Source organism: Callorhinchus milii, unplaced genomic scaffold (genome assembly GCF_018977255.1).
Source record: "Callorhinchus milii isolate IMCB2004 unplaced genomic scaffold, IMCB_Cmil_1.0 Scaffold18, whole genome shotgun sequence".
Lineage (NCBI taxonomy): Eukaryota > Metazoa > Chordata > Chondrichthyes > Chimaeriformes > Callorhinchidae > Callorhinchus > Callorhinchus milii.
Window position 1 is genome coordinate 1,342,793 of NW_024704759.1, and position 14,602 is coordinate 1,357,394.

The 14,602-nt window shown below is 46.7% G+C and overlaps 1 long non-coding RNA gene across 2 annotated transcripts; it reads left to right on the plus strand.

The window, feature by feature from the left end:
- The first annotated feature begins 6,970 nt into the window (after positions 1-6,970).
- LOC103190556 lies at positions 6,971-14,501 on the plus strand. 2 transcript variants are annotated; one of them, XR_006085566.1, is made up of 3 exons: positions 6,971-7,035; positions 9,183-9,289; positions 13,260-14,501. It is a non-coding gene; the product is annotated as an uncharacterized LOC103190556 (long non-coding RNA). The 2 variants fall into 2 exon arrangements; XR_489171.2 differs by lacking the exon at positions 9,183-9,289 and adding an exon at positions 9,338-9,458.
- Positions 14,502-14,602: the final 101 nt, after the last annotated feature.

The window sequence follows — 14,602 nt, forward strand, 5'->3', positions numbered from 1 at the left end:
AGGTAGGGACCGTGGGAACTTCCTAAATCCAAGCCTTGATTTGGAGGCTGTGTTTTTCCAAAGTTTCTTAAAAACAGAAAAACCTCTTTCAGATTGCAACTGGGTTTAAGAATTTGTGCCATTTCTAGTCCACCTTAAATTCAACAGTGAAATGGTCTCGCAGACAAGGTGGCATTTTAGCCCACTTTAGCGCATTAATCCACATTAGTCGCTCATTCCTCGTCTATCTCGGGTTTCACGCTTTGGAAACAAACAGTGAATGTCAGAAAATCTTGTTGTTCATGACAACAATAATAATAATCCTTGCATTCAATATCACACCTTTCATGTTGGGAGGACGTCTCAAAGTGCTTCACAGCATCTATGGTCCTGTAAACTGTAGTGACTGTATTTTGTAGGCAAACGCAGCAGCCAATTTGGCCATAGCGACGCGCTGCAAATAGCCATAGAGTGAACAAGCATATTTATTTGGGGGACTGGTGGCCAGGACAGCCGAAGAAACTCCCTTCTCTGTTTTTGAACAGTGTCATGGGAACTTTAACATCCATTTGAACAGACCTAAATGGGTTTAATGTCTCATTTAATGAAAGACGGTGCCTCTGACAATGAAGAGCTTACCCCCAGCACTGTATTGGAGCGTCAGTCTAGCCTGAACTCAAAGTCCCTAAATGTGGGGCCTGAACCTACAACCTTCTGACTCAGAGGCAAGAATGCGATTGACCGATCCAACATCTAAATATATAATGTCCAAACACCAGCCTCGAGGTCAGCTGGAAGCGGCTGATGGTTTGTATAGTTAACAAGGGGTTAAATTTCCCAGTGAGATGGGAAGTGAGGGGTGATGATCCACTGTATGGTCGCGGTCTCCAACAAACCACAATAAAGATTCATTAGTGGTTGTCCGTGGGAACATTGCACAGAGTGTAATACTGGACTGTTTATTGTAGGATCCTAGAAGGGAGTGAACACCCAGTGGGGCTTTTAAACGGGTGAGCCGTAGCCCTGTAACATAGCGGAGAGGTCTTGAGTTGCTTTATGAAGTGATATGTAACGCCCACTGGTTTATTTTGCAATGCTGGCGCTGCATGGACTCACTGTAATCTAATAAAATGAAAAGGATTTTACTTTCAAGTGTAGTGACTGTGTATTTTTGTAGGCGAACGCAGCAGCCAATTTATAATAATAGTCCTTGCATTTGATGGGTTCTGGGGTCGAGAGATCTTCCCGGCGGGGCAAAACCTTGGGCAAGTTTCCTTACTCGACACGCCTAATAATAATCCCTCAAGAAAAAAAACAATAAAATTGGTCACTTCAATCCACCGCTGTTTGTGGGACACTGCTGTGCGCAATTGGCGGCCGCGTTTTGCCCACAACTATACAGTCAATTCACTTTATAGTATAATCTGTGAAGCTCTTTGAAGATGTGAAAAGCACTATATCAAATGCAAGGATTATTATATTACCTGGGATTATTCTGGGATTTTTTACCCCCGGAACGCGACCCACCAATCGACTAACAATTGGGTTCCTACTTACTGCTAGGTAAACAGAGGTGTGTGGAGTTAGGAAACTTGCTTAAGGTTTTGTCTCGCCCAGGAATTGAACCCGGGTGCTCTTGCTTGCAAGCTTACAACTAAGCTATGGGGACTCCACTAAGATCTTATCAATAGGCTTATAGCCTTCAACTTTCCAGAGCTGCTTTCTGAGCTGTTTCTTCGCAAGCCCCAGGGCTCCGCTCACTGTAAGGAAGGTGAATGGCTCTTTCATTTTAATATGTTTATTCATCATCAAACTCTGGAAAGAATATTTTCCTTTGGTCCCAGATGACTCGCCCTGTGCATAATCTCTGTATTCTCAGCCTTGCCAGCAGAAATTGTGCTACTTTGTGACTGTTCTGTGGGGAGGATCATGCTTTTTCTTTTCATCAAAAGAATATTCCTCCACAGAGACTGGCTCCACCCCCACTGAGCACTGCTCTGGAACCCACAGCTGGGCACCAGCTGATCTCAACTGCTTGAACAACAACTTGCATTTATACAGCCGCCTTCACGCGGAGCAGAGTCTCGGAGCGCTCAACCACTGTCCCTGCAGTCCAGATGATGAGTGTCCCCCATCACCCAATCTCCCTCACCCAAATGCCCACACCTAACCCAAACATCCCCACTCACCCGAACCAGCCCTCACCCAACTGTCCTCGCATCCCCCCTCCCCAACCACCCACCCAACTGCCCCCAAGTTTCCATCCATCTCCCTTTCTTACATCCCGATCGATTCCCCCTCCATGGCCATCCTGGGCTGTGTGTATTCCAGCCTCCACAGCACTCTGAGCGAGAATGTGATCCCTGATCTCACTTTTAAACAAGTGGCTTATCTCCAATTTTAACAAGTGGCTTATCCCCTTGTTTGGATGGGGGGGGGGGGGGGGGAGAAAGGAATATTTTGACGCTCCCTCTTCAACCTGGTCAGAGAGCTGGAGGCAGTTTACCCCAAATCCCAGGGATTACTTATTGTAAAATCGCCTCTGCCTGGCCAGGCTGCTGGCTACCTTGACTTCAGGCTTCCCATTTGTGTCTAAAGCCGTTTCATGACTTGTTCAAACTTTGAGCCTCTGGGGGGGGTCCGGGACCAGCCAGCAGTCTTGGCCAACTCCTCACCAACATCTTGCTGGCCTTTTTACGATTTTCCTGCTTCCAACCTTTGTTTGTTTTTGTTTTTCAGGGAGGGATTGGAAACAAATGTGAGTGAGGCTCTTTTTCTCAATTTAGCTTGTGGACTCAATGCAGTGTCCCTGGTTTGTACACCTGCCCTGTGCGATGTCACACAATGTCTCGAGCCCGCAGCCACCAATCCCACCCTCTACAGTTCTCGCCCCAAACCACTTTATCTTGTTTACCTCACATTGCTCTCAGAGACCCTCCGACTCGACCCCTCCTTCCCCACTTTCAAAGCTCGCTTCAGAATTTATCTCTTTGACCGCAATTTCAATCATCTTTATCTTTTCTACTCCACTTCATCCCCCCACCCCCACTGTGTGTCACCTGGCACAGTGGTAGCACTCTCGCCTCTGAGTCAGAAGCTTGTGGGTTCAAACCTGCATGTCAGTACTTGGAATCGCATAGTGTAAGCTGACACTCCAATGCAGCGCTGGGGGGGCAAGGGTGTGTTGTATTGTTGGAGGTGCCATGTATGAGACATTAAAATCGAGGTACTAGTTCTTATTCCAAAAAAGTGAAAATTGCAAGCGCATTCTGCAATTTTACTTTGAAAAGAATGAAAGCTTCCTCTCCCAGTCCTTTGATACTGTGTGTAATTGCTGGGCTGGTGTCTAATGGACTGACAACCAATGCAGGTGCAGCCTCTCCCCATCATTGTTGGGATTCTCTCTCACCAATAAAAAAAAGATTCCAGGTGGGAGCCATTAGCCAAAATTGCTTGCTTAGTAGCAAACTTCTGTCCCATTATGTTATAAAGAGAGAAGTGTATCGCAGCCAAGCGCTGCCTAATGTCTGCCACCTGGAGCCTATTGGTTCTCAAGCACCACAATCAAGGAGGAAGAGAAGGGGCAATTTTCACCGCTGAACGGGATTAACGGAAAGGCAAGAAAATTGGAAGCAAAGAGATTATTAAAATCTCTGGCAAAGTTTTTTTTAACTCCTTGGGGAGTCTGAGGTTCCCTGACCATGGATGGGATTTCCCATTACAACAGGAAAAAGACTGATCCCCATAATCCGTTAGGTAACATGTTCTGGGATGTCAACCCTTTTAATGGGAGTCAGGAATCGTGTGGTGCTCAGAGGACTAATGGCACATAAAGCTATGGTGGCCCTGGTGCATCTAATCTGTTGTTCCCAGTGGGCTGACACTTGAGTAGGCCTGAGTGAGCTTCAACTCCAGTACAGCTCTCTCCCACAAACAGCCGCAAGAGGAATGACCAATTTTACCTTGGGCATTGTCAGGACACTGAGAGGAAGAAACACCCTTCGCATTTCCAATGGTGACACGGGCTCAAACGCTCCAAGATGCTACCCACAGGAAGGGGACTATACAAGTGCAAGATTTTGTTGTTGTTGATCTTTTAACGTCCACCTGAACTGGACCCAGACAGGACCTTAGTTAACATCGCATCTGAAGAATGTCACCTCTGAAATACGGTGCTCCCCAATAATAATCCTTGCATTTGATACAGTATCCTTATCATATCTTTGAAATGTCTCAAAGTGCTTCACAGAATATACTGTAAAGTGTAGTGACTGTATATTTTGTGGGCAAAACACAATGCACTGCACTGTCAGTGACCATTATAACTCATATCGCGGAATCTAAATTACCCATGTTTGTAACCAGGAAATTCGGGCACTTTCAGCTGTCCCTGTAGAATGCCGGATCACCAACATTTGGGAGCAGGTTCTGACCACAGAGCTATTGAACCCGTCTCTCTCTTTCTTTGACTGTTTCTGTCCCATTCTACGAATCTCCAACTATCTATTTGTGCCTCTCTCTCTCTGTCTGTCTCACTCTCTTACTCTCCTTCATTCTTCAACTCTCTCACTCCCTGGTTCTCTTTCTTTGACTCCCTCACTCTCTGTGTCTCCAGGGATCAATCAGATCTGAACACGCCTGGCTGGTCAAACACAAATATTTCCTTGCTGAACCCAGTGTAACTTGGACACCAGGGATTGAAACTGCTCATCCCTTGGACAACAACTAACATCATGACGTTAGATAGATCGAAGCCATGCTCTCAGCAACCCTGGGTTTATGTACTATCGAGGCCCGTGTTGGACAAGCTCTATAAAAATGCCAATAAAAATGAAACAACAATAAAAAAAACTGTTACGTTTCCAGCTCCTGAAGCGATCTTTCTTCCTTGATGTGATTTCATTGTTCTCCGAGTTAGTTCCATCTGCGTTACATTTGCTGACTTGAGCACAGCAACATGTGGCGATGGCCCAGAGCCAGACCTCCACAGCCTCCAAAATCACACAACCATCTTATAACACAACTCGCATTTCACATCTGGGAGTGTTCAACGCAGCCAGCTCTCCTTCCTGGTGGCATCATCTCAGTGTAGAGAGAGATCACACAGTGAGGGGTAGGGCAGAGACCACAAATGGTGTGGAGAAACGTTTTCATTCATCTCCCCAGAAGCTAAGCCAGTAGGTGGTGAATGGGACTGGATTTCCTCTATTAAATCCCTTACATTTTCTTGTTTTTAAGAGTCTGAATTCTCTCAGGTAAAATGGGATGGGTATTCCCGATCAGACAGGAAGGAAAAGGAGACAGGAAGAGAAAGAGAATAAAAGAGAACCGAGAGAGCCTCTCTTGTAGAGGCAACAGTGGACCTCACATCCCTGCTAATATCCTAGTGAGTCAATGCTGGACCTTTTCCATGCTTGGAAAGTGCCAACTTGGCTCATTTGGCTTCTAGCAAAAAGACTTGAGAAGTTACAATAGAATAGAAATTTACATTTATTATATAAAGCCCCTTTCCCGTCAGGAGGACGTTTCAAGGTGATTAACCCCCAAGCTGGAAGTGGGAGCTGTGAGGGGAAAAGTGACCAAAATCTGTCAGAGTGGTAGGTCTTGAGAATGGATCTTGGGACTAATTTCCATTGAAACTGAGAAAGTGAAGGTGTGGCCTGATAGAGGTCTCCAGGATTATTTACAAGCAGATCAATTCTCTCCACTAGTCGGTGAGTCAGTAACCACTGAGCAAGTGTTAGACAGTCCAACTATGATGACAAGCTAGGAAAAACAGAGAGAGCTATAGGACATGGGATTCTCTGCCACAAACCACAGTTGAGGCAGAGTCTGTATATTTTTCTAAAAGACAATTAGATTGGTAATAAATAATAGTAATGATCCTTACATTTGATGTAGTGCCTTATTACATCATTGAGATGTCTCAAAGAGCCTCACAGAATACACTGCAAAATGTAGTGACTGTGTATATTATGGGTGAAACACAGCAGCCAATTGCGCACAGCAGTGTCTCACTAACAGTCATGGATTGAGTGACCGACTTTTTTTTAACCCCCGGAAAATGATCTGCCCATCGGCTAACTTACTGCTCCTACTTACTGTTAAGTAAACAGGGGCATGCGGAGTAAGGAAACTTGCCTAAGCTTTTGCTCTGCCTCGGAATAAGTGCTTGAAGAGGAAGAACATTGAAGTGGGGGGGGGGGGGGGGGGAGAGTGAGAGAACAAGACGGGTCAGACCTGGTGTGACAGACGTCACAGAATCGTAGAATTATACAGCACAGAAGGAGGCCATTCTGCCCATCATGTTTGTGCCAGCTCTTTGAAATGAGCTATCCAAATCAGAAAACTTGTCCTCCCCAAATAATTACATCTAATACTGGAAAGTATAGAGAAGACATGCACAAGGCTGGCGTCTCGTTTTCGAACGGAAGGATAACTTATTAAACACCACAAATTACACGCCGCCATCTCAAATTCGTGAAAAGAAAGCAAAATGAGCAGATACGGTCACAAAATTATAAACAACTCCCACCACCCCTTCAGCCAACGCATTCCAGATCCCAACAACTCGCTGCGTGAAAACGTTTATCCTCCCCTTCCCCTTCCCCGCTCAGTATGTGGGCGCATCCCCTTCTTTTTCACCCACAAAACACACCGTCATGGAGTTGGTGTTGATGGCGGGAGGATGGCTGGCGTTGGCTGGAGGGGTAGAGAGTTCATTCCTCTATTAACTAATATCAATTAATTATTTTAACAAATTAAAGAAATATTCCTTAATCCCTCTGCCTTACCCCTTCCTTCAGTTCGTGCGTGAGGGACCGCTAAATAGATGCAACGTGTCGTCGTTGTTGTTGAGGCCCGAAGCCTTCGCGCGGCGGAACGCCCGAGACGGACGATTGCTTTGGCGCCAAAAGTGAGTGGGTGGGGGCGGTGATCACGTGGGTCGCGTGTGGTGTGTGATTGGTTGTTTTACCGCACGTGATGGGGGAGGAGCTACAGGGGTATGAGAAGCGGGTGCCGGAGCCTCGCCGCGCGGAGGGGGTCAGTCAGGAGGTGGGTCGCCATGTTTAAAAATTACCATCTGTGCCTTCATTACTATCTGTGCGTTATCGTTACCGTTTGCACGTGTGGTCTCCTGGTTTATACATTGCTCTGCTTGTTAGTTGATTGGCCAATGCACTTTATTCAGTGAAATGCTTTGAGACGTCCAGAAGATATCAAACGCCGGTGTGGTTGTCGGAGCCCCGGTCAGTCTCTTGGGGAGGGAGGGAGGGAGGGAGAGGATGTGTCTGTGTGTGCAGTTTGAGCAAAGTGCTGTGAGGTCTCTGTGCTCCAGGTTATTAATGTGGAAGTGCTGGTTTTGTGGCCAAGACCTCATTAAAAATGGGTCGTCTTTAACCGAAGTACTTCTCTAGTTTCTGTGAGTGTTAGCGGAGGCCTCCCGAGGTGGTGAGAGTCACAGCCCAGGATGAGGGGATGGACTTAATTGAATGGCTCGTGTCTGTTGCTCTGAGGATCTCTCTGTGTGAGAAGCCCGCGGGTTGTCTGCAAACCAACTCATTCTGCACACTGTGGCCAAGTCATTTTGTTGTAGAATAAGCATTATCCTGTAAGTATTAAGAATCATTGTAAATGCAGCAATGCTGATCTCAGTGGCTCTTTGGTCGTGCTCTCGCCTCCGAGTCAGAAGGTGGTGGGTTCAGGCCCCCACGTCACAATGTCCAAGCTGACGCTCCAATGTGGCGCTGGGAGGGCGTTGCATTGTCAAGAGGTGTTGTTCTTCGGATTGGTGTCAAACCGAGATCCTGTCTGCCTGTTCAGGGGTCAAAGATTCCACGGTACTATTTGAAAAGAAGGGAGTTTCTCCCAGCGTTCTGGCCAACAATCTACTAAATAAAAAAATTGGTCACTCACTCCGTGGCTGTTTGGGAGACATTGCTGTGCGCAATTCTTTGCCGGGTTTGCCCACAAAATACACAAGTCAATTCACTTTACAGTATTTTTCAAAGAGGTAACGGAGAGGGTGGATGAAGGTAGTGCAGTTGATGTAGTTTATATGGACTTTCATAAGGCATTTGGCAAAGTACCATATAAAAGAAATGTAAGAAAAATAGAAGCCCATGGTATAAAAGGGACAGTGGCAGCATGGATCCAGAACGGGCTGGGAGACAGAAAGCAGAGAATTGTGGTGAACGATTGCTTTTCTGACTGGAGGGAAGTATACAGTGGTGTCCCCCAAGGATTGGTATTGGGACCACTGCTCTTAATATGTATAAATGATCTGGACTTGGGTACAGCAAGTACCATTTCCAAGTTTGCGGATGACACAAAGTTAGATAGGATAATAAACAGTGAGAAGGATAGTAGCCAACTGCAGGAAGACATAGAATAGTAAAATGGGCGACTGGTAATACAATCTTAAGGGGGGTAAAAGAACAGAGAGACCTGGGGGTGCAGGTAACTGAATCCTTGAAGGTGGCAGGACAGGGAGATAAAGCTGTAAAAAGGGCATATGGGATACTTGGCTTTATAAATAGGGGCATAGAGTACAAGAGTCGGGAGTTTATGATTAACCTATATAAACACTGGTTAGGCCTCAGCTAGAATACTGCGCCCAGTTCTGGGCACCACACTATAGGAAGGATGTTAAGGCATTGGAAAGGGTGCAGAGGAGATTTACGAGGATGGGACCAGGAATGAGGGACTGTGATTATGAGGAAAAGCTAGAGAGGCCGGGATTATTCTCATTGGAGCAGAGAAGGTTACGAGGAGACCTAATAGAGGTCTTCAAAATTATGAGGGGATTTGATAGGTTAGAAAGGGAAAAACTGTTTCCACTGGTGGGTGTGTCGGTGACTTGAGGTCACAGATTTACAATAGTTTCCAAAAGAAGCAGAGGGGAGTTGAGAATTTTTTTTTAAACGCAGCGAGTTATTCGAATCTGGAACACATTGCCTGAGAGGGTGGTGGAGGCCAATTCGATAACTTTTAAAAATGCGGTGGATGGGTATTTGAGGAGGACGGGTTTGCGGGTTACGGGGAAAGAGCTGGGGAGTGGGATTGACATTACGTTGCTCTTTTCAAAGAGCCGGCACAGACTCGATCGGCCGAACGGCCTCTTTTTGTGCTGTACGATTCTATGATTCTATCCTGTGAAGTGCTTTGAGATGTCTTGATGTATTATTATTACTACACTATAGATTGCTACAGAACACAATCCTGGAATAGCTTCACCGCAGCCCACCTCCAGAATAAATCGAAAAGGAGTTAGCATCCAGTCTGATATAACAGAGGCAGGTGTACATTGGTAAGAAAGAGGAGTTAATAAACATTAATCTCCTTGGTCATTCAACAGGTGGTGATGGGATTCATGTGGCTTGGAGTTGAACTGGCCCAAAGGTGACATGTCTCGAAATGGAATTTCGGAATCAAGCCGGGTCTCTGACAGTCTCTATTCCGATTCCTGAGCCAGGCAGGTCCGCAGTATTCTTTGGTACTCCTGATGACAGCCCATGCTCGGGAATTTTAAGCTTGGTTTGGGTACTCTTAAGCATGGTGATGGGTTTCTGCGTGTGTCAGACACCCGGCTGGCCAAAAAGTCAGGGTCGGCTCACACTGTGCTGATCTTGCTCTTTTTTTTCTTTCTCCCTTTCGCTTTCATTCTTTCTCTCTCTTACTGTCTTTTGCTCGCTCACACTCTTGTGTGCTCTCTTGCACTTTCTCTGACTCTCGCTCACACCTTCGCTCGCACTTTCTCTTGCACTTTTTTTTCTCTACATACTTTCTTTTTTTTCTCTTTCCCTTATTGTGCCTGAAGACCTTCCTCTTTGACCGTGCCTGCAGTCACCTCCCCCTGGCTGAACGTCGTGCTAATGCCACTGTCAAGCACTCTGCGACTCTACCCTGCATTGTTGTTATTTTGACACGCTTGATCTCTCACTCACAATTCCTCCTAACCAAAAAAAAACCAAGAGTCTGGAAATAGCAAACTGCTAACATGGTTAGTACTGGCCTTCAAACAGCAGGGGAAAATTGAACGCAGGCTTCTGGGTTGGCAAACCACAGTGATTTGTCACTCGTCATAAATAATAACGGACATCATTATCCAGATAGAAGCTCATCCATCCCGTCAAGGCAAGTGAATGTTTTACCCGCTTGTAACCTCTATAAAACAAGGCATAAATGTGCACATGGTGTCCGTCAAAGGTAATAAGAAGGTAGGGGAATAAGTGAGGTCTCATTCATTTTAGGGGCCCAATTGGAATGAGTGGTGCTCACGTTTCAAACAGTAACACACACACTACTGCTTTGATTCCGGACAAACTAATCATTTGCAGATGTATGGTATGGCTCTGAAGTGAGATGGACAACATGACTATTTCTACAGTTATCACACCAAAGAAAAAATAGAGAATGAAAAAGGGGAAAACCCAAATCCGTTCCTACTTCAATCCTCGTGCGTTCTTTGTTTAAGAGCTGGATCTCCTGATTCCACTCCTCTCCTTGGCTCGGTATTGTGTTACTCATCAGAGGACCAAAAGGGCATTTGCTCAGATGTTCTGATTGATCCAAGAGTATCCATGGAAAGTGCAGTGTGTTACTTTTCAGTGCAAGTTCCCCTCCCATGTGACCATGTGTTTTTCAGTGCCTCCCAGCTACCTGAGCCTTTGGCAAGAGACCGAGTCTGAGGTTTAAATCACCTGTGTCAGGGATCCTGTCAATTTGCCTGATGCTCACCCACCCTCCTCATTCCTTACCTCACTGCAGATCCCCCTACTGGAGAGGTCATGTATGTAAATCTGCAGAAATAACACCCTTGCAGTTACGGTAATCAGTGCTCAGTGTGTGTGGATTATCCCTTTTCATTGTCTGCCAGCGGGGAGCTAGAACCGGCACAGGCATGTTGGGAAGAGCAGGGAATGGGATTAGACAATAACTTGCATTTATGTAATGCCCGGCACATGGGCTAGTGTCCCGGAGTGCTTTAAACTACAGAGCTCCAGTGGCGAGTCAGCAGGGAATGGGATTAGAGCAGAGATCTCCAATGGGGGAGCGAGCACCAGCACAGACACGACGGGGAGAGAGCTCCAGGACAGATCTTGCACTGAAAATTCTGTCATTTTACCAATTATAAAATATATAGAGCAAAACAAGCTTGGAAGGGCACTGTTTGGGGTGGGTGAGGGGGTCAGTATTGGACCTATTCCCTCTTGTCTGTGCCAGGGTGTCAAAAGAGATACTGAAAGTACAGTCTGTGACTGAGTATAGCTTGGCTGAGAGCTTTGTTTTCCTTTTAATAAGGAGCCAGGCGGCAAAGGGCTTGGCACTTTGGAACGGTGACACCTTTAATGCACAACAAATGTGTGAAATCTAAAAACCAATATGAAAAAATAATGTTGACCTTCAAAAAGCTGAGATAGAGGCCACTATGTACAGCGCAGGCCATTCAGCCCATTGAGTCTGCCCCAGTTCTCAGAGCAAGCTGTCCATTCAGTTTCACTGCCCTGCCTATCTCCACACTCCTTCAAGCCTCTACCTTTCAGAGAAATCCTTCCCTCCTCAAACCTACAGTGGACTCCACCTTTACCCAACAATTCTGATTGAAAACATTTCATGCAAGCACTTCTTTTCTAACTCTGGTCTCCAGCTTTGGATGCTTTTCCACATTTTTTTAATATATATATATTAAAAAAGCCAGCTTCTGAAGTGTCAGGCGCTGACAGCATCAGCATCCAAGGCTGCACTCTCAATCTCTCAAAGCCGGTCAGGAACCTCGGGGTTCTGTTCGCCCCTGAGCTGTCCTTTCTTCCTCATATCCGCGCCACAACTGGCACCGCCTTCCATCACCTCCGAAAATTCGCCAGACTACGGCACTACCTCAGCCCTCACACGGCTGAAACTCTGGTCCACACCTTTATCACCTCAAGGCTGGACTATGGGAACTCTCTCCTCGCCGGCCTTCCCGGTACCTCCCTCCACACTGCAGGTCATTCAGAACTCTGCAGCTCGTGTACTGTCTGTCCCGCACCAGACACCGCGACCACATCACTCCCACCCTCGCCCTCGCCCTCGCCCTCCTCCACTGGCTCCCCATCCCCTAGAGGATCGAATTCAAGATCCTCATCCTCACCTACAAGGCCATTCACGGCCTTGCTCCCTCCTACCTCTCCGACCTACTATCCCCTACCTACCTCCCCTACCCTCCGTTCCTCTGGCTCCGGTCTGCTCCACATCCCCCGCCCCAACCTCCCTACCATCGGTGGCCAGGCCTTCAGCCTCTCAGCCCCGAGGCTCTGGAACGCTATCCCCCAGTGCCTCCTCCCTTTCCTCCTTCAAGGCCAGTCTCAAGACCTTTCTCTTTGACCGTGCCTTCAGCTCCCTTCACGACTCTCTACCCCCTCCTCGCTCCCTCCCTCCCCCTGACCATTTACCCCCCTGCTCGGGTTCTGACCCAACTGTACAGCACCTTGGGACATCCTCCCGACGTGAAAGGCGCTCTATAAATGGAATCTTGTTGTTGTTGAAGAATTTTCCACAATTCTGCGTCGCTGTAAGGCGAGGTGGTCTCCCAGGGTGAGACTAGGTGGAATTGGAGGGCTCTGGAGTGTGCCTTTAATGATTGGACAGAAATCTCCTATATTTCAGGATGCTCAGACAGGACTTTGCCTGGATGAACAGCACCTGCTCCACTGGTTTTCACGGCCTTGCTCCCTCCTACCTCTCTGACCTACTATGCCCCTACTTATCTGCTTGTGTTCCTCTGGCTCCGGTCTGCTTCACATCCCCCGCCCTAACCGCCCTACCATCAGTGGCCGGGCCGTCAGCCTCTCAGCCCCTAGGCTCTGGAACTCCATCCCCCAATGCCTTTGCCTTGCTCCCTCCCTTTCCTCCTCCAAGGCCGGTCTCAAGACCTTTCTCTTCAACCGTGCCTTCGGCTCCCCTCTCGAGACTCTACCCCTCCTCATTCCCTCACCCTGACCATGTCCCCCATGCTCGGGTCCCAACCCAACTGTCCAGCGCCTTGGGACGTCCTCCCGACGTGAAAGGCGCTCCATAAATGAAGTGTTGTTGTGGTTTGAATGAAACCTCAGGGCTCATGAATGATCTATTGTCCGAGTTATATTTGTTAATCTCAACACCGAGTGGCATCATCCACATTGGGACGTCCTCCTGATGTGAAAGGTGCCATAAAAATGTATTTGTTTGTTGTCCACAAAAGCTGAAAAGGATCAAATCTAACAGCAATATTTTTAAACATCTCTTTCCTTTCTGAGTAGAGAGGGACAATGCTCTGGAGCGAACGTTGCTGAGATGGAAGAACAGAACAATTGATAATAAACCCGGCATACATTGCTTGCGTCGTCTCAAAGCGTTTCACACAGACCTTGGCTTAGAGTCTCACCAACAATGTCATGCTCCCTCCAGCACTTGCACTGGAGCATCAGCCTGGATTGCGAACCCAGAGTAAAGTGTAGTGACTGTATGTGACATGGGAGGCACCTTCACCTAAGTGCATTTTTCTCTCTCTCTTCCCCCCCCCCGGTAACTACATTGTTACATCGCCTGCATCGTCTTAAAGCGCTTCACTTGGAATTGCTTTGAGATGTCCTCTCGAAGGCAATGTGTATTGAATTTGGTCAGAGACTCAGATGATCAATTGTGGTGTTGGGTGCGAGTTAAAGGAGAATTGACAGAAACTCACTGTGAGGTCAGCCGGGTTGTAAATCCTTTTAAACCAGAACAGTTTAGCAGGAAGGCATGGGTGGTGAGGAAATAAATATTAGCAATAGACGCCTTTGCCCTACAAAAACAATCCAGCAAAATACACATGGCTGGCTGGATGGGGGCACTCAGCAAAGGGGAGGCGTGGGAAGGAGGTGGATGGATTAAGAGAGGAAAAGGGAAAAAAAAGGCACACAAAATAGTCTCCTTTGCATTTACAAATAGAATAATTCCTGGTTTTGATTTAGTTTTGACAGTTTGATTTAGTTTTGACAGTTTTTCTCCTTTAAAACATAGTTGTGTTGGTTCCGAATGAATGGGTCTCACTACTGTACCACGTCCGTCAGTATTACTTTTTTTAAAAAGAAAAAAGAAAATAAAGATTTGTTGTGTTTGGATACAGAAAGTGCAGCCTAACCCGGGATTTGGGGGCATTTTATTCAAAAGAGAGTTTATTCCGAGCCCCCTGTTTCCCTCCTCCGGCGGATATTTGAGAATCTTGGGTTTTAGCAGGATAAATAGCTCAGAGTTTCCCCTTGGAACGGACAGAATTCTAAATACTTCTCCAAGGAACATAAACACTGAGGGATATCATTCCTGCCTCTCTTTTTCAGGCTGACGGGAAAAAAAATTGCTGAGTGCTCCTAAAAACCTGCCGGCGACATGTTAACCCTTTCTAAGCCCACACTTACACTAGATTTAGGCTTTATGACCCCAGTTAGGCTGCACCCGCATTCAATAAAACTTCATTTTAATTTACATTTGGAATAGCACCATATCATGTTGAAATGTCTCAAAGAGCTTCATTGTTTTTCTGTAAAGTGTAGTGACTGTCTATTCTGTAAGCCAAGTTGCAGGTTGCAATGTCCCACCAACAGATTCATTGGTGTTTTTACTT